The sequence below is a fragment of the Loxodonta africana genome, chromosome 7 (assembly GCF_030014295.1).
Source record: "Loxodonta africana isolate mLoxAfr1 chromosome 7, mLoxAfr1.hap2, whole genome shotgun sequence".
In the NCBI taxonomy this organism is placed as follows: domain Eukaryota; kingdom Metazoa; phylum Chordata; class Mammalia; order Proboscidea; family Elephantidae; genus Loxodonta; species Loxodonta africana.
The window spans coordinates 36,537,542-36,556,735 of record NC_087348.1 but is presented as its reverse complement, the minus strand read 5'-3'; the positions used below and the strand labels follow the sequence as shown (position 1 = coordinate 36,556,735).

The window sequence follows — 19,194 nt, the reverse complement described above, 5'->3', positions numbered from 1 at the left end:
TTTTTTTTTAACAGGGTGACACTTTAATTTGCAGTTGTATTTCATTTACATGAACATGTCATTTCCTCCTCCTCTTCCTTCCGAGGTGCATTTTATAGACAACCACCCTTCTGATCAGACATAGCCAAACCCTCTTCGGAGAAGAGAACACTCTTGCGTGCTAGACAACCTAAATGGTATTCGCTGCTGCAAATCAACTCCTACTTTGAGAAACTGAACTTGTTATAGCTTACTAGCCTTGGAACAATGGATAATTTTATACCTAGACTCTACCGTATTCCCTAGTCTTCCTCCTCTGCAAATCAGTGCAAAAGGGTCTTGTTATCTGTATTTTTGTTTTTTTAACTGCTCTGTAACTCCTGGTGTTTCCCTTTCTTTCTTCCAATGGTCAAGAGATTGTTCAGGGATAAAATACCCTCCATATAAGCCATAAAATATGAAAAAAGTAATCTTCCCCTCTCCTCAGTTACTGCAGACCACTGTATCCGAAGACTCTTTCAACATTAGTTCATTGATGGTACCCTTGTTCCAGTTCCAATTTGTAAGGAAAAGGTTCAAAGAACAGTGCATTTCCAAGATGAGGATACTTTTAGATTATACATTCTCAACATGGACAATATTGCTTCCATGGGGGTGAAAATTGGTTCACAGGGACAAAAAATTTTTAGGTAGTATAGAAGTTTATTCCCCTCCAAAGGGCCACAGAATATAACAGATATACAGTATATCTTTATGATATTAAAATTTCATGGGAGGAGAGAAGATTAGAAAAAAATATCTAAAACAGTTCCTTAGGAGGGCAATAATGAAATAAAGGTTGAGAAACACTGTTCTAGATAATACAATACCTCCCCAAACAACATAGTCTAAAACCCCGCAAATCCAAAACACAGTCCCAAACAGGAGGCAGCATCTGGGGTGTCATCCGTGAGACCACTGATCTCAAACCCCTATTGAGGATCCTGTGGCACATCACTTAACCCACTGCCGTCGAGTCGATTTCGACTCATAGCGACCCTCATAGGACAGAGCAGAACTGCCCAATAAGAGTTTCCAAGGAGCGGTCTGCCTGGCGGATTCAAACTGCCGACCTCTCGGTTAGCAGCCATAGCACTTAACTACTATGCCACCAGGGTTTCCGCACATCACTTAGAGAAGGTAAATATGTGCCCTTGTTTTAACCTTCACAGAAAATTCTCCTATAATAATCACATCTGATTTGGGAACGTCTGCTGAATTCTGCGTCATGAGGAGGATAAAACTGCCTGCAGTACTTCGTTCACAGGAACTTTACTCAAAATTATTTTTCAGTTTCAAGGTTTACCACTTACCGGAAAGAATTCAGTTTCATTCTGACCTAGGCTCAATTTCATTGTGTTGCTGAACTGGTTCCCTGGCCTCCTTATCTAGATGGTTGACACCTCCCTTTGACCACTAAAAAAAAAAAAAAAAAAACTAGTCTCCCTCAAATTACTTTAGTTCCTTATCATTTCCTCTACCTTTTAACAGGAAAGCATATTAACCCAACACAGAAGGCAAGTTGGCTTTCTCAGTATATGATGAAAGAACTGTTAGGAGCTGAGAGAGGGTGAAAAATAAATTGAAACAAACCCCATATTCTGGAAGCCTAAAATCTGGGGAAGGGGTTGAGAACTACAAATAGGAAACAGTGGAGGAATAATATCAGATGCCTGAAGAATGTTGTGAATCTACAACTGGGAACACAAATGATTGAGTCTGTAACCCACAGCTCCAGATGCATCCTGCACAGTCCATGCCTCAAGAAACATCTTTGGAGAGCAGTTGTGCAATAAAATAAGCACGTATGGTTGTGCTGCATGGAGAAGACTGGGGAGGCTTTCTTTGCCAATGGTGCCAAAGTGCTGAGGAGGAACAGAGCCTGGCACCAGACAGAGTCAATTTTCAGTGCCATGTAAACATAGATTAGGGAGCTAAAGATGCCAGCAACAGATTAGAGTACTGTCACCAGGTTCTCTTCTGGCAGGACTGCAGGCCAACTGAGCCTGTCTCTTGGAAACATCAGGAAGAAAAAGTATTACCCAATAAACAAACCTAACCATTTAGTAGGCCTTGGGCCACTAAGCTGAAGGTACAGGAAAAGTGCCAGAGCGACTTAATGGACTGAGTTTCAAAGTATTTACATAGGAAGCACTTAGCCTCAGAAACCAAATCCTGAGAGACCACTGAGGGACTTCTAAGGTCTCAAGGTTCTCCCAAGTAATAAGAGAACGGAATAAGTCAGACTCAAGGTTTCTCAACCTCTGCACTATTGACATTTTGGAGCAGATAATTCTTTGTTTGGGGGGAAGATGTCTCGTGCTTTGTAGGCTGTTTAGCAGGATCCTGGCCTCTATCCACTAGATGCCAATAGCACCCACTCACCCAGTTGTGGCAGCTAAAAATGTCTCTAGACATTGCCAAATGTTCAGAGTTTGGGGCGGGGGGTGGGCTAGCAAATAGTCCTGGTTTGACAAACTCCAAGTTAGATAAATGTTTTTAACTCCAAGACAGGTGCTCTTAGAAGGCCCGTTAGTGGAATGCTGGCTGCCAAAGCCACCGAAACTATTAGTGATACTGATTATATAAAGGCACAGCATTATACAAATGTTCTTTAGCAAACTTCCGGTTTTCTACTTCTGCCATGGATTGGAGCCTGGCTTGACCCAGAGAATGAGGATCTTAAGGCCTGTTGTTGTTGCTGTTTATGCATGGTTTCAGAGACGAGAGGCTTCAGAGTCAGATGGACTTCATTTTGACACTTCCTGTCAATGCTTACTGGGTGACTTTGTGTAAATCACTTAATCTCTATGATCCTCAGTTTATCTGCAAAAAGGGTAGAATAATAGCACCTACAACTTACAGGGTTGTTGAGAGAATTTACTGAGACAATGAATATAAAATGATGGCAAACAGTGTCTAATAAATGACCACCATTATAATTATTTTAATCATTTACTCCAATCTTTGTATGCATTTCCTCTACATGTTGTTGCTGTTGTTAGGTGCTGTGGAGTCAGTTCTGACTCATAGCAACCCTAGGTACAACAGAGTGCAACACTGCCTGGTCCTGCACAGTCCTCACAATCGTTGCCATGCTCATGCCCATCATTGCAGCCACTGTGTCAATCCATCTCATTGAGGGTCTTCCTCTCTTTCACTGACGCTCTACTTTACCAGGCATGATGTCCTTCTTCAGGGACTGGTCCCTCCTGATAACATGTCCAAATTATGTGAGACGAAGCCTTGCCATCCTTGCTTCTAAGGAGCATTCCAGCTGTACTTCCAAGACAGATTTGTTCGTTCTTCTGGCAGTTGATGGTATATCCAATATTTTTCCCCATCACCATAATTTAAAGGCCTCAATTCTTTGGTGTTCTTTATTCATTGTCCAGCTTTCGCATGTACATGAGGTGACTAAAAATACCATGGCTTGGCTTGGGTTACCTTAGTCCTCAAAGTGACATCTTTGCTTTTTTAACATTTTAGAGAGGTCTTTTGCAGCAGATATGCCCAATGCAATATGTCATTTGATTTTGTGACTGCTGCTTCCAGGGTGTTAACTGTGTATCCAAGTAAATGAAATCCCTGACAACTTCAATCTTTTCTCCGTTTATCACGATGTTGCTTACTGGTCCAGTTGTGAGAATTTTGTTTTCTTTACGTTGAGGTGTGATCCATAGTGAAGGCTGTATTCTTTGATCTTCATCAGTAAGTGCTTCAAGTCCTCTTCACTTCCAGTAAGCAAAGTTGTGTCATCGGCATATCGCAGGTTGTTAATGAGTCTTCCTCCAATCCTGATGGCACGTTCTTCTTCATATAATCCAGCTTTTCAGGTTATGTGCTCAGCATACAGATTGAATAAATATGGCGAAAGGATACAACCCTGATGTACACCTTTCCTGATTTTAAACTACTAAATATCTCCTTGTTCTGTTCAAGCTAATGACTCTTGATCTATGTACAGGTTCCTCGTGAGCACAATTAAGTGCTACGGAATTCCCATTTTTACCAATGCTATCCATAATTGTTACAGATAAATCAGATTTTCAGCTTGTAGGTGCTGAAGGTTTGGGAATATGTCGAGGAAAAAATCACAGTGGTCACAGCAATCACATGGTAGGTGGGCTCTACCAAGTCTTATAGCCTGTCTGTATCTCTCAGCTTCTGCTTCTCTCTTGGACTCCTCTCTTGTGTTGCTTGGGCAGAATTAGGAACCTTTTTTCAAAACAGCTTCTTAGCCTCTCTCCAAGATCTGTACGCCAAGCAAGGAAATAAAGAGTATGATTCAACAGCTCAGTGAAAATACTGAACAAGGGAAATCATTAGTAAATGTACCAAAAAAGCTAATTCCGGGAGGGTAAAAAAAAGGGCAAGTTGCAAAGAAGGAAAGGATTAAATTACACTTCAGTCTTACAGAATCTGCTCCATCTGTGCCTGACCCAAGCCATGGTGTTTTCAATCACCTCATAGGCATGTGAAAGCTGGACAATGAATAAAGAAGGCCAAAGAAGAATTTATGTCTCTGAATTGTGGTGATGGTGAAGAATATTGAATATACCATGGACTGCCAGCAGAACGAACAAATCTGTCTTGGAAGAAGTACAGCCAGAATGCTCCTTAGAAGCGAGGATGGTGAGACTTTGTCTCACATACTTTGGACATGTTATCAAGAGGGACCAGTCCCTGGAAAAGGACATCATGCTTGGTAAAGTTCAGGGTCAACGAAAGAGAGGAAGACCTTTAATGAGACAGACTGACACAGTGGCTTCAACAATGGGCTCAAACATAGCAATGACTGTGAGGGTGGTGCAGGACCGGGAAGTGTTTTGTTCTGTTGTACACAGGGTTGCTATGAGTCAGAACTGATCCAACAACACCTAACAACAACAAAAATCAGCAGGGCCATCTGATTGTGCTGATATTGGGAAGATGGAATAAGGCTGGGGTTGGGAGAGCAAACACTCAGCCTGGAAACACAATTAATATCGTTCTGCTCGGTTGTGATATGGAGCCAAGAACCAGCTTGTCAACTAGTCAGTAGAGCTGAGACTAGAAATACCAGAGCAGGTTCAACTGAACAACTACTTATCAACTTTTCAAAATTCTTCTTAGAAAGCCAGTCACAAAAGCCGGCATGTTTTATAATTTCATTTGTATGAAATGTCCAGAATAAGCAAAGATAGAACGTAGATTAGTGGTTGGCTAGAGCTGTGGGGGAGGGAGAGGAAGGGCAGAGTGACTGCTAATACCAAAACCTACTGGCAAAGAGTCAGTTCAGACTCAAAGCAGCCCTACAGGACAGAGCAGAACTGCCCCATAGGGTTTCCCTTGGAGCACGTGGTAGATTCAAACTGCCAACCTTTTGGTTAGCAGCTGTAGCTCTTAACCACTATGCCACCAGGGTCTCCTAATAGGTATGGGATCTTTTAGGAGCTGATAAAAATGTTCTGAAATACATAGACAATGGTGATGACTGCATAATTCTGTGAATATATAAAAACCATTGAATTAAACACTTTAAATATGTGAATTATACAGTATGTGAATTACATCTCAAGGCTGTTATTAAAAAAACACTATTCAATATAAATTTCGGTTAATCTTTGAAGTAAAATATGGTAATCCCATTTTTGGCATCCAATTGCATCTCTTTAAGCATTTAGAGTACTGGTGAGTATCTTTTTGTTTATTGTCTCAATGTATTTCTTTTAGTGTGCACTAACTACTCATGTCTTAGGTACATTTTTATGTTTGGTTATTTTAATTTTTTCCTTATGGATTACCTAAGCACTTTATAAATTAATATATTGGCTTTTGTCTATGAGAAAAAATTCTGCTTCGAGCAATACAACACAAGATGATTTGGGCATAAAAGCCATTCTTCTTCTCTAACTATATACTGAATGGCATCCTATGAAGAACACTCATTTTCCTTTCCAGAAAGCGTCATTCGAATGCAGTCTTTAAATTTTTCCAAAGAAGTGGGTACAACTACACATTTAGTCACACTCACTTTGTCTTCTTATAACCATTTTAACAATCCAATTTAAGATCAAAGTCAATTATTCTATAACGTGGTAACCTGGAAAGAGTCCCTGATGGCAGATAATGAGATTTCTTCCCAGGGTAGGCCTATCCGAAGTTTCTCTTAGTTCCCATTCATGGTTCTGACACTGAGGAAAATGGCCAAATATATATTTGTTTGTTTCAAATATCAGCTTTATTGAGATATAATTCAATGTACCTATTTAAAGTACAGAAGTCATCAGTTTTTAGTATATTCATAGAGTTGTGCAAGAGCCAATTTTACAAAAAAAAAAAAAAAAATTTTACAACAACCTTCAAAATTTCAGAACACTTTCATTACCCTCCAAAATACCCAGTACCCATTTGCAGTCACTCCTCTTCTCCTCTGCAACCCCCTTCCCTCTCCTTGCCTCTTCAGCCTAGGCAATCATGAATCTACTTTCTGTCTCTATGGAGTTGCCTCTCCTGGACATTTCATGTAACTGGAGTCATATAATATGCAGCCTTTTGTGTCTGGCTTCTTTCAGTTAGCATGTTTTCAGGGTTCATCCATGTTGCAGCATGTCTCAGTACTTCATTCTGTTTCATGGCTGAATAATATTCCATTGTATGTTTATACCTGAACCACAGGTTCATATGAACATAAGATATTTTAGTTTACAGAAAATACACTGTGTGGAAACCTGGTAATCATAAATGTGCCTGCAAAAAACAAAACCATTTCCTCTAGAAGGAAAAAGTAGGGTCTCCAAGACTAATTTCTGAGTATATTGCCTACAGTTGAAACTAAGTCTTTACTTTATCCTGAGGGTAAAATAAAAGATAAAAGGAGTATGTATTAGGGGGCATCACTGTTTGAAAACACATAACAATCGAACCTCAAACCTGGTAACGGTACCATGTGGGTGTTTATAATTCCGTTACGCTGACATAGGAAATGTTCTGAAGAAGGCATTTGGTCTGTCTGTCAGATTTAGGATGTCTAATTACTGCTCTTGGTCACTTAAACTGATGGAGAATCAATCATTATGCAAGTTAGAAATATATTTAACATGAATTAGATGGTAAATATTTTACAGATACAGGCTTCAATAGCTATATATGTGTTTTTAGCAGGAATTAGGGCCCTAAATCAACATAATTTTATTGTCCAATAAACTCCTAAGGCCTCCAAAACTCCTGCGCCAAAGAGCAAGGGCAATATTGGTCAACACACAAATCATGAACTGCAGAGACAAGCCCAAGAAAGACACTGTTGAAGTCAAAGGCGTTGGATGAGGCCAACACAACAACAAATTTAAGTCTCAGAGCGCAACAAGGAAATTAGTAAGGCCTGAAATACAGGTGTGTGCAAAGAAGGGAAAAGAAACAGCTATGAAATATTACTACATATTGGAAACCCTGGTGGCATAGTGGTTAAGTGCTACAGCTGCTAACCAAGACGTCAGCAGTTTGAATTCGCCAGGCGCTCCTTGGAAACTCTATCGGGCAGTTCTACTCTGTCCTACGGGGTCGCTATGAGTCGGAATCGACTCGACGGCAGTGGGTTTTGGTATCGCAGCTTCATCAACAATCTTAACAATTCAAATTAGGATTAGGTGGCCGCAGCAGAGTAAGCTTTTTAACCGGCCAAGAGGAGAAGGAGAAATTAACTGGACATTCATTAGGACCATGGCAGTGGATAGAAGCTTCCTGTCCAGAGTAAGCAGTACAAAGAATCTGGTGTCAGATTTGAACATATGCCTTTAAAGGGAAGATGCACAACATGACAGCCTGCATACAAACAATCATTCACAGGCATGGCATGCAGTCAGAATCACACTCAAATCTACAGGGAAGTAGTTTGGTCTGAAGGGAGAATGTAACTTCTATGCTTGGCATGGCCGTTCTCCCATACCAAGTCAGTTAAATGGTCCGAGGCCACTTCTATATAGAGTACATGGCTCATACGATCAGACCTAGTAAGCTTAGCAAGCCCCTAGATAGTGGGGCTGCCTTAAGACTATTTGCTCCCCGATTCAGGGATTCCAAATGACTCGATCTCATTGCCTTGACTTCATCAGTGACATCTTGAGGTCAGCAACTTGCTACCACCCCAAAGCAAATGCAGTAAACTGCTCGTCACTGGGTCCTCACCCCTTTCTCCCATCACACTGAAACCTGGGATTAATCTTGAGAGTTGGCAGGGTAACTGGTAGCTCTGCATGGGTAGATGAAGAGGCTGTGGCCCGTTTTCACCACCATTCTGTAGACCCGCACTTCTTCGATATATGTCCTAATGAAGCAGTTACCCACACTTACACTAATGATGTAATTGGGACAAGTAATTATGAAAGCAGAACATCCATTTTCAAAGAAATGAATATCATTACCTTTCTTCCACCCACAAACATTATTTAAGACAAAAACAAATAAGCCCACAAGAACACATGCTACTGAAAGATTATTAGGAAAGCATTCCAAAACCCACAGTGTTCAGGGGAAAATGGAGGGAGAGAAAAAAACACCCCCAAAACAAAAACAGAAAACCTGGCATTCACTCCTGCCAGGCAGGAATTTCCTCAAAGCCTCTACCTCTGGCAGAAGATAGGCAGGTGGATAAGAGTATTAAGAATTACCTGACCTCCACTTCCACCTCCCCCACAACCTGGCATTTCCTATATTCAGGTCCCAGCAAAGTCTGTTGCTGGGTGGACACTGGCTTAGGCGGGTTCCTGGGTGAATCTGGAAAGCTGGTCTCCACTCACTGTTGTACCACGGAGCTGCTTAAGAGGTACCTCGGCAGCATAAGGATGGGCAGAGAGAGAGGGGATATGGGGAGAGGGAAGACAGAAAAATAACTGAAAAAGATAAAGAGAGCGGCTGGGTGACTCAAACACTGAACAGCTCTCACCAATCACTCGTCTTAAATGGCTGAGACTCCTGCAGCTTTTATTGTTTGGTGGAAGCACCACTGAGTGGAATTGGACCAGAGGGTCTTAGGCTTATCAGCAGCAGGAGGGAAACGACCTTTATTGCTGCAAAGAGGATGCAGATTTCAAAAGCCTCAAATCTGCAATGAAGGGAAATGGAAATGTGCTGAACGTGGGTTTGACGGGCAGCTTTCCTCATCTGTCGATCACAGGGTAATAAACACCGGGAGATGGCAGAAAAGAAGATAAATGCTTTCAGCAGCACCATTCCCCGCCCTCCCCTCCTCTTCCGCCCCCACTCAGCACATGACAAGAGAGTTAAGCAAGAAAATAAATCAGCTTCTTAACCAACTCTTTTGTTAAAACTTTCCTTACAGACCACCTACACGTGAATTATTGCTGTATGAGCCTACCTTCTCGTTAGGGGCCCAGCCTGTAAAGGGTGAAAAGCTCCTGTCAAATCAGCACCTGTACACTGCAGGATACAGCATTACAGCTCAGTCAGTCGGGACCAACACGTAAAGAAGGGGCCAGACCGGCCCCTCACAAAACAATCTCCAGTTCGAAGCATGGCTCACTCTGCACGCTAGCACCAGTTTAGAGGAGACTGGGCTCCAAGGACAGCATGGTGTCACTTCACTGCAATCGCTGTCACACTACCATTTTACCCAGTGACAGAAAGGCTAAGCCCCGAGACCTAAAAAAGCTGTGGGGGTCGAAGGTGAAGTCAGGTCAGAAAGCAGACTCCAGAACACAACATTCGGTCTTGACTACCAACGTCACAGTCACGCTGGAATGAAGGAAAAACATATCAGGCTGACGATGTTAGGGGTTTCCCAAAACTAGGTCTAAGGGAAATGTTTCTTATTTTGGGACTTGTGACACGGAGATAAAGCATCCAGCAGATCTGATTTTTGTAAAAGAACTGGTGCTTTTTTTTTTTAGAAAATTTTTATTGCACTTTAGATGAAGGTTTACAGAACAAACTAGCTTCTCATTAAACAATTAGTAAACATACTGTTTTGCGACATTGGTTGCTAACCCCACGACATGTCAACACTCTTCCCTTCTCAACCTTGGATTCCCTGTTACCTGCTTTCCTGTCCGCCCCGTGCCTTCTAGCCCTTTTTCCTGAGCTAGTGTGTCCATTTAGTCTCATTTTGTTTTATGGGCCTGTCTAATCTTTGGCTCAAGAGTGAACCTCAGGAGTGACTTCATTACTGAGCTAAAACAGTGTCTGGGGCCTATACTCTCAGGGTTTCTCTAGGACTGGTGCTTTTTGAGTGAGGTCAAAAGGTTAGCAGTTCCTAACGCATGTGGTAGCAGATGTTTATAAGAAGATCGGGAATTTGGTAAAAAATTACACCCTGATTCTGCTAAAAGTGGGTCTGACAAAAATCTTAGTCCAGATCCTTTATGATAGTCAAAGAGACATTCTTACCTACTGGCTCACCCAGGTTGTTCTCTTCTAGATCCTGAGGGAGCAAGAAAGATGCCAGACCTTTGGTCCAAGATGCAGGCAACTGCTAGTGGAAAGTCAGTTGGAAAATTAGGTGGGAGAGGGCATGGTGAATGGATCTATTTCACACCACGAACTGCTCAGAAATTTTAGTCCCCAGAACCAGGCATATGCTGTTGGATCCTAGGAGAAAAGCACTTGTCGCATAAAGACAGCTAATTTGAAATACTTTCCCATTAAAATTCATTGTTCAGACATTAATACCAGGCACAAAACGGAAAAGCAATATTAACAAGCCAAATACTGAGACACTGCTAAAAGGATGCACCTAAAAGCTAGACAACAAACTAGATTGGCCTTTCTAGACTTTAGACCTAAATATAATCTTACTTCCTCCTGGAAGCTTTCTTGGATCAGAGAGAAATCCCTGTTCCCTCAATGTTAGCTATTTTCATAACATAAAACACTCAGTTTCTTTTAGGTTACCCAGCTACAAGTACATAAAAATTTGCTCTGAGTTTTAGTGTTTATGGCTCAGTGCACACTCAACTATCAATTTTTGGTTGGTACTGTATGGTCTTGCCTTCTTTAAAAGGTGGACTCCTCGAGAGAAGGGGGTCAGCTTTTCACTATGCTGTATCTCTCCAGGCATGGGACTAGGCAATTATAGTTAAAAAAAAAAAAACTTGCCTTAAATTGTAAATAAATCTAAGCATCCATCAAGAAGAAAAGAGTTAAACAATGGACAACTACACTATGGAACACTATGCAGCTGTTAAAGAGAATGAAGCAGATCTCTATATACTGACACAAAAAGATGCCCTTGATATATTGTTCCGTATGACCCCATCTCTACTAAAAAACAAAATGAAGAATACTATATATGTGTGTAAATATACACATGTTTGATTACGTACAGAAAAAAATTTGGAAGGATATACTCCAAACCAATAACCCTTTGTGAGATGGACCTGGAGATAAGAGTGGTGAAGAGAGACAAACTTTTTCCTGTACATACTTTGGTATTATCCGCATTACTTACAATGAACATGTATTACTTTAGAAATTTAAAAAGGAGGGGTAAGGAGAGTGAAGTTACCTTAGGACAACCTATTCAAAAGTTATACATTTGCTATTTAATCTCCCCTATTTTTGACATACACATTTATTTACCCCATGAAGCTAACCAGTTGAAAGACTTAAAACAACTCCTTGGTCCTAGGCTTACAATGAAATTCATGAATCTCAGGTTGTCCCTACGTATCAGTCTGAATGCCCTTCATAGAGCTAAGAAGGAGGGTTATGTCTTCGGTAGCCAATAAATCTGCTTTATGTTACAAAAGAGGAGCCAGAATAACTTCATCCCCAAGTAAACATTTTAGAGATAATGCCACACATGTATAACTCATTGCCATCCAATTAATTCTGACTTACAGCGATCCTATAGTACAGAGTAGAACTGTCCCATAGGGTTTCCAAGGCTGTAATCTTTACCGAAGCAGAGAGCCACATCTTTCTAACACTGGCAGCTGGTGTGTTCAAATCATTGACCTTCAGGTTAGCAGCTGAGACCTTAACCACCATGCCACCAGGGCCCCTTCACACATGTATACCAGGAGATACATCAAGGAAACTCAAGGCACAGTCTAACAGTAAAAATCTAGAAAATTAAATGTTCATCAGTAAGAGAACAGATAATGTGTGTAACTGAATGTTAGAATACTATGCAACAGTTAAAAGGAACAAACTAAATCAATCAAACTACTCAATTTAGATTGATAAAAACATTGTATCCTTAAAAAAGTTGTAAAGTGATACATATGGTATGATGCCATTTATATTAACACAACTTTTAAAACACAAAATAATGATATTTTATGAATATATTAAATTATAAAAGATGGACTACAATTATATAAACCAAATTCATGCTAGGGGTTGCCTCTGAGAAGAGCAGGAAATATAATTAAGGGTAGGGAGTCAAAGGGAACTTTAGCTTTATCTGAAACAATTTTATTTTTTTTAAAACTGAAGCAAATAGGTCAAAATATTAACTATTAAATCAAGGTTGTAGGAGTATGTGTGTGTGTGTATACACACACACACACACACACACACTTATATAAAAAGAGTTCAGGTGGCACAACAATTAAGTGCTTGGCTGCTAACCCAAAGGTTGGTGGTTTGAACCCACCCAGCCCCTCCGCAGGAGAAAGACCTGGCAATCTGCTCCTATGAAGATTACAGCCTAGAAAACCTTACTGGGCAGTTCTACTCTGTCACACGGGGAGGCTATGAGTTGAAAATCGACATGACAGTACCTAACAACGACATATGCTTATACACATGTATATATACTTTTTCGTATTTTTAAAATTTTTCACAATTGAAGGGAGGGAGAAGGGAAGGAAGCAAAGAAAAACAAACAACTGGGGACACAAAGGAAAGAAGAAGAACCTGTAAATGTTCTCTACCATCTTAAATCTTGCCCAACAAGGCAAAGGGGGAGACAGCAGTTGGCTAAAGTGAAATCCTTTTGGATACAGAGTCTCACTAAATTCCAAAGGTGGGCAGAGATGGCCACGTTCCGTTTACTTGGAATTCCTCATGTAAGAGATTACACCCACAGAAAAATGTCCCAAGTCTTGATGAATCAAGTTAATACCATGCAAAGTCTGAGCTACCACACTGGTGAAACCATCCGGCAGGCAACTATGAATGGCATATGGTCACACAAACTTTATACCCCACAAAAGTGGAGATTCTAAGGCCAAGGGCTTCCTGGGTTCAAACCAGAAATAGTCTGTCTGCATAGATGAAATGTGGAAACAGATGCCCGGCTCCGAGCTTTTCTCTTAGATGCCATCTTAATGTCTTACAGCATCTTACCTTGAGGACAAGAGAGGCTTATTTTTACTGTCAGGTTAGATACATTTCTGAGAAAAGCCTGTGGCAAATTTCTCATTTTTAAAAGAGACATTTCACAAAGGAAGCAAAAGGAGATTAAGATGTGTTTTAGTCTCTCTTCCTTTCTGCCAGAGCTGCTTATGGGCACTTCCCAGAAAACACGGGACCCGCTCTCACACTTCAGGGATACTTGCGAGCCAGTGAGCACGGTGATGCAAACGTCTTTTTAGGACCAACTCTGTTGCTGGTCATCACAAAGAATGCATGAAAACCCGCACACTTCTTCATAAGCCCATTGAAATAATCTTGCAGGTAACACTAAGCTATGGACATTTGTCTCTTACAAAATCATCGATCTAGCCCCCTCTCTACTCTCCTTGCTTCAATCCATTTTTCAATGCCAGATTGATTGTTTGATTCTTTTTAAAAGTGGAGCTTTGATTGTGTTACTCATCTACTCAAAAAGTTTTAATGGCTCCTCTTGTCCTAAACTGAGCTAGACTCCTTGGTCTGCTATTCAAGGCCTCAACAATCTGTAATATACCTTCCTGTGCTTATCTCCCACTGTCATTCACATGATTTTGTAAATATGCCTTAAATATATCACCAGTTTTATATTTTTGCTCATACTGTTTCCAGTGTCCAGCTTCTTTCCTTCCTCCCTTAATATTTGCTTATTGGAATCCCCCCTCCCCCGCTAGACCCCATTCCCTAACCCCTTCAAAGACCCTCTCGAATGCCCTCTTTTCCCAAGCAGCCTTTCCTGACGTCATCAACCTAAAATGATCTCCTCTTTAGAAGCTTCATAGCATTTTGTTTCTCTCTCTTATTCTGTCATATTCCTTCTGCTTGGTCTCCTGCCCTCGTGTCCAGGCAGGACTCTACCACTATCCATTCCACCTGAGGACGGGCTTAACATCTACCAGATGTCCAACTCAAAACCTACAAGCCAAGTATATTTGCTCTTTTCCCACTCAATACTTTTCCTGTACCTGAATCCCCACAAAAAACAAACAAACCCGTTGCCATCAAGTCGATTCTAACACATAGCAAAATTATTAAGACAGACTAGAACTGTCCCATAGGGTTTCCAAGTCTGTAATCTTTACAGAAACATACTGCCACATCTTTCCCCAGCAAAGAGGCTGGTGGGTTTGAATGGTTAACCTTTTGGTTAGCAGCTGTGCACTTAACCACTGCACCACCAGGGCTCCTTTGAATCCCCATAGGAAATGACAAATCGGTTCCTCTGATGGCAGGGGCACATGCAATTCTCTTGTTTTTATATAGACTATCTTAGAAGGAATGCAATTACTGTAAATTAAATACAGAAACAAAGGGTTACATGAATATGTCTGACTCTTAGTACTGGACTGTTAGCTCCTTAAGAGTAGGGATTACAGTATCGCTGAATCTTTGTATCCTAAACAGCACCTTGTACAAAGTACACAGTAGCAGCTTCATTTGTTGACTGGACCCAAAGTACCTTTGGCTTTGAGAAATTCCCAATCAGCAGAAGGAAACTTCCAGAACTCCTATAAACTCTTTAGCTTAATTTCTGAAAATCCAGGAAAGCACCCAACTTCTAGAAAATCTACCTAGTACAGTACTCAGGGCACTAGGAAATTGACTGTTTCATGCAGCAGTAACACTCTGACAATTTAGTTCCTTCATAACTGCACCCAGAACAAAGCAGAGGTGGGCAGGTTTCCCAATGGAAGTTGGTAAAACGTAAAAAATTTCTCCCTCTGGTCTCTGGAGGACCCAAGCTGAGGGCAGGCCTTCCCCTTTGTCTGCCTCAGCAAGGCTCTTGCCTTGAGGCCAGCAGGATTAGCACAGCCATTTCATGCTCTGAAAAGTCAGAAAAGGCGAGATAGGAAGCTTTTCACTCTAGGAAATGCCTTGTAGTCAGAGTCATTTCTGTTTCTGTTCAAACTATAAGCAGGGATGCTGAGGTTAAAAAGCAAAATTCCCAACAATGGTTAATGAAAGGTTTGGAAACAATATACTGAATTAGGCAATGGGATAAACTCCAAGAAGAGAGGAGCAGGTGCCAGAGCAAAAATGCAGCAGAGAATCAGCACTAGACATTTCCATGCATTCAAAAATTTCCATGTATTTAAAATGTCATCAGGACACCCTGTGAGCACAGACTTGATGCAGCGATTAGGGAATGCAGGCTTATCCCTCTTGGCACAAAATACCCACAAATAAGCTCCTAGACTAAAAGTCAAAAGCAACTAGAAAGAAGTCTTTACTGTAAAAAGTTGAATAGTTGCTACGTTCTTCTGGTACTCATGGAAAACTAACTACAGACCTTCTTGGGACAAGGTAAACTAAACCCAAATACTGTATTCAAAGACACAGAGCAGCCAGGACCCAAGCTGGGTTTTGAACCTTATGTCTACAGATGGGCTTCAGGTGGTCCAAAAAATCCACTGAAATAGCAAATAAAATTGTGCATGTGTGTACATTTTCTTCTGAGGGGAGGATCCAAGCTTTTATCACACATTCCCAAAGGGCTCACTGTCCTCTGGAAGATTAAGAACTAGTGACCTAAACATTTCAGGCCATTTCAAGCTTAGTGATTGAGGAACAGCAGGTGGCTGTTCTCAGAGAAAGAGAGAAATAATGTAGACTTGCAAAGGATTTTGTTACTTTCTGTTTTCCTTGGTACTTCACAGTGCAGGGGATCATGAGGCAAGGGCTGTGAAGGAGGAAGGTCCATAAATCACCAGTGTGGTGACGGTAAGGATAAAGTAGCGTTTCTCCCAAATAATACAAACTTCTGAAATGTATATATGCAATTTTGCTTAAACATCGACTGGGCTAGTGAGATTAGAAATTGTCTACGTTATGTTCTGTAAAAACTAGCACACTGTGCCAAACGACAACAGTATTACCAGCAGAAAGATAAAGCTTTAGCCTTTAACCTCACTCAGGCTGACAAAGAGAGAGATTTGATATCTAGACCAAAGGACGGAGTCTTGAGATATACCCAGAATAAAGAGTAGTGACCTCAAAACAGAAAGCTTTTTGATGGCTGAGTGAGGACTGAATATTAAACAGATACTTATCAAACATAACACAGTGCAAGATGTATATAAAATGGTAATAAAATGTACTTTGTCCTTGGATAGAGTTTACAATCCAGTTGGGGAGATAAGACTTCAAAAACATTATAAACAAGAAAAGGCAATGTAAGTGGCTAATGAGTGGTACAGACGACTGCCACAACAATTTAGGAAGAGTCATTGGGCTGGGGCAGGGGCAAGAAAGCTTAGGGAGGAAATAGGAGCTGGGGTTTGAAGGGATAGATAGGATTTGGAAAGGAGGACAATGGCTCAGGGTAGGAAGAGGCGGTTGCTCAAGGTATATTCAGAGTTCAAGAGCTAGTATCAGTCCAGTGGGAAGCAAAGGTTCACATAAAGAAGAATACAAAATGAGGTTAAAAAAAGACAAGGAATTTGCCATCTGTATGGCAGGTAACAGGAGCCCTAGGGGTGGAATGGTTTAAGTGCTTGGCTGCTAACCAAAGTCTGTGGTTCGAACCCGCCAGCAGCTCCGTGGGAGAAAGATGTGGCAGTCTGCTTCCATAAATATTACAGCCTTGGAAGCCCTGTGAGGCAGTTCCACTCTGTCCTACAAGGTAGCTGTGAGTCAGAAGTGATGGCAATGGGGCTGGTTTTTGGCTGACGGTTTTCTATGTTGGGAGATGATTTCTCTGATCCTCTTTCTTCCCCCATCATTCCAAAATAGTTACATTACATTTTTTTTTGATAAATAATATTGTTTGCAATGTTATGACTATAAATATTCACAGTATACAGGCATAGTAAAATAAATTCATATTTCCCTTCACATACAATTTTGGTTCTCCTGGAGGTGAAATGTTCTTATCATCCCTTGTTATCACCCTCCTCTTCCCATTCTCTTTATACACTGAGTTTATACTTTTTCTGATTCTCTTACTGCATTTTAGGGGGAATTTGGGAGAGGGTGGAGATAAGCACGTGTTCATTCTGTCATGTTGACCAGAGGTCTCGAGTCATATCTTATGAAGAATAATCTGGCAGGTGTTTTAGAGGTGGGAAGACTATAAACAGGCAGTAACCAGTTAGGATACGGGCCATTGAAGGAACCCTGATGGAGCAGTGGTTAACAGCTTGACCGCTAGCCTAAAGATCAGCAGTTCAAATCTACCAGTCACTCCTTGGAAACCCTATGGAGCAGTTCTACTCTGTCCTATAGGGTTGCTATGAGTCAGAATCCACTTGACAGCAATGGGTTTGAGTTTTTTGGTACTGGCTGTCAGTGAAAGTGAAAAGAATTTAGGCAATAAGGTAATGGGATGACATACATAAAACCCTGAAAGAAAAAAACTACCAACCAAGAATAATGTATCCTGCAAAACTTTCGTTAAAATAGGATGGTGAAATTAGGTACTTCCCGATAAACAGAAATTAAGGGAATATGTAAAAACCAAACTAAATTTACAAGAATTATTAAAGGGAGTCCTTCAGTCTGAGAACAAACAACATCAGACCACAGTCTGAATCTAGGATGCAAGATTGTACCAGACAGATACCAACGCAGGAAATGAACTCTCAAGGACTACCCAAAATCAAAAGAATTCCAACAGGGAACCAGAGAGGTTAATCTGTAAATTACAACAACATCAGAACAATAAAAGAAGGACTAAACGGTGTAGGTGTAGTACTTTCTAATGGAGAGGAAAGGCAAGGCAATACCAAGTAATAATAGACTGGTTCAAACCTAGGAAAACAAACAAACAAAAAAAAACCTTTGCTGTTCAGTCGATTCTGACTCACAGCGACCCTAGAGTACAGAGTAGAACTGCCCTATAGGGTTTCCAAGGAGCGCTTGGTGGATCTGAACTGCCGGCCTTTTGGTTAGCAACGGCAGCTCTTAACCACTACACCACGAGGGTTTCCCAAACCTAGGAAGATAAGGGTATATTTCAACGTAACCACAAAGAAAGTTAATAACCCTATTCATCAAAATAAAGAGAAACATAAAGTCTCAATAAAAACAAATCTACAAAAACAAAAAAATGAAAAAGAAATCCGCAAACAAAAGGAACTTAGCACAGGAGAGTAAGAGGAACAAAGAAAATGTCAGCACCACAAAATGACAGCAATAACTCACACCTATAATTACATTGAATGCAAATGGCCTAAACACACCCATAAAGAGACACAGAGTGACAGATGGTTTAAAAAAACAGGATCCATCAATATACTGTCTTATACACCTTAGAAATAAAATGAGCCATCCCATAGGCAGGGAAGAGAGGACCATAACTAAGGAAGAAGAGCCCCGAGCGGCGCTTGTCCTTTGGACCCAGGATCCCTGCGCTGACAAGCACCTGGAATCAGGAAACAGAGAGAGAGAGAGAGCTGTAACACTGAAGACAGGAGACCAGCAGAAGACAGCTAGAAAGCAGAACGTCTTTGGGCAGGAGGCTTGCTGCTAGAGTACAGTGCCTCTGGGCACTTGGTGGAGCTAGGTTTGCTGACCTATGGAGCTACAGCAGAGCTGCCTTTGGGCCAAGGGTTACTGGCAGAATGGCAGCAGAACTAACAGAGCTTTGTAATACTTGTCTGACCAGGACTGAGACGGAGGTTCAGAGAGAGGTCTGCCTGCAGGCATGGCTGAGAAAAGACTGTCCATGTAGAAGAACTGTATCCTGAGTGTTCCTGAACCTGAACTGTAACCTGTTACTTCCTTAATAAATCCCATATTCGTGAGTATTGTCTGTGAGTTCTGTGTGGCCACTGTAATGAATTATCAAACTCAACAGAGAAGTAGAGAGTGCCGGTGGTGTCAGAATCCATAAAGATGGTG

At 41.1% G+C, this 19,194-nt stretch overlaps 1 protein-coding gene across 11 annotated transcripts in view; it reads right to left on the bottom strand.

The window, feature by feature from the left end:
* The window catches only part of AMBRA1 (autophagy and beclin 1 regulator 1), a 181,324-nt gene that overhangs the window by 44,008 nt on the left and 118,122 nt on the right, over positions 1-19,194 (bottom strand). The window lies entirely within an intron of this gene.